The following is a 1,752-nucleotide window of genomic DNA, read 5'->3' on the forward strand; positions in this document are numbered from 1 at the left end:
ATTTACCAATTAGTCAACATTTCCCAGCAAACATTCCCTTTTCCTTATGTATTTCGATTTATAAGGCACCAGTAGTTTATGGGAGTTATACAACAATACCAAAAAAGTGAAAGTTCTTTGTAATGATCCTCAAGGGAGAGTAATTAGCTGGTGATATTGGAAATGTGGATATACACAAACTGCAGTGTGAAGAACCAAGACAATAGCGAGGGGTGTAAAAAAATATTTAAAAAGCGTCTCCAAAGTAACTTAGTCAAAAGAAGCAAAGAATATAAGAGTCCGGAAAGACAAAATACACACCAGATGTTTTTCACCAGCTTCTAAAAAGACAAAGGGAAAGCTAATTGAATCCACAAAGTTTTAGGGAGAGAAAAAAAATTAATAATGAATTATACATTTCTTTCCTTTGTCGTGCATAAAATATTAGTTGTGTTTTAAATTCTTCATTTGGTTTGGTTTTATGGGTCCATGTTTCCAAATATATTTATTGCAGCGCTACGCTCTGTTACCCTCCATCATGTGCAGCGCCTCCTCCTGAGCCGCCGTGTCTCTCTGTTAAAGAAAATGTACAGTACTATTGTCTTTTAAAGATCATTTTACTACTTTATAGATCAACACTAAATAAATGTATGTGTATTCTTGATCTTTACTAACCATATTACCATAATCAGGATGTCGTTAGTAAGTCTTCTCTTGGCACAGCATACGTACACATCTACAGTGTGGAGAGCCAAGGGATTCATAGATTTTTATCATTGAAAGACAAACTAAGATCTTTTCAGAACATGTAATGCCTCATATAAAGAATAGGGAACTACTATACGACATAGCCAAAGACAGGATGGTCTTGTGCTTTAAACAACCTTCCTTTCCAGCAAATAGTTTAACCCCTTAAAACTATGTACGTCTTTTGCTTTAAAACAACCTTCCTTCCCAACAAATAGTTTAACTGGTGAAAACTACAGGTGCATCTCAATAAATTAGAATAACATCAAAAAGTTAATTTATTTCAGCATTTCAATACCAAAAGGGAAACGCATATATTAGATAGAGTTATTAGAAACAGAGTGATCTATTTCAAGAATTTATTTCTGTTAATGTTGACAGCCAATATAAACCCAAAGTTTATATCTCAGAAAATTATAATAATTACCACAAAACATCTGCAAAGGCTTTCTAAGCGTTTAAAATGGTCCCTTAGTCTGGTTCAGTAGGCTACACAATCATAGGGATGACTGCTGACTTGACAGATGTCCAGAAGGCAGTCATTGACACACTCTACAAGGAAGATTAACCCCTTAACGACCGCGGGCCGTAAAATTACGTCCTAAATGACATAATCTTACTGCCCGCGGTCCTCCGGCGGCAGCATGCCGCGATCGGCACACATCTCAGCTGATTTTCACAGCTGAGATGTGTGCCTGCTAGGCACGAGCAGAATCGTTATCTGCTCGTGCCGATTAACCCCTTATATGGCGCTGTCAATGCGTGACAGCGCCATTATAAGCGCAATCGCGGTAAAGTTTTTACTTACCGCCGAAACCGGAAGTCACGTGACGCGATCACGTGACTCCCGATAGTTGTCATGGTAGTACAGGGTCATGTGATGACTCCTGTACTACACATGAATTGGTTTCACTTTCGCTGTGCCCGGGGCACAGCAAAAGAGAAAGACAGCATATCTGCTGTTTACAGCCTTCCAGCTGTGATCAGCAGATACTGCAGAGCGATCGGAATGCTGATCGCAATAGC

This window comes from Anomaloglossus baeobatrachus, chromosome 5 (genome assembly GCF_048569485.1).
Source record: "Anomaloglossus baeobatrachus isolate aAnoBae1 chromosome 5, aAnoBae1.hap1, whole genome shotgun sequence".
NCBI classification, from domain to species: domain Eukaryota; kingdom Metazoa; phylum Chordata; class Amphibia; order Anura; family Aromobatidae; genus Anomaloglossus; species Anomaloglossus baeobatrachus.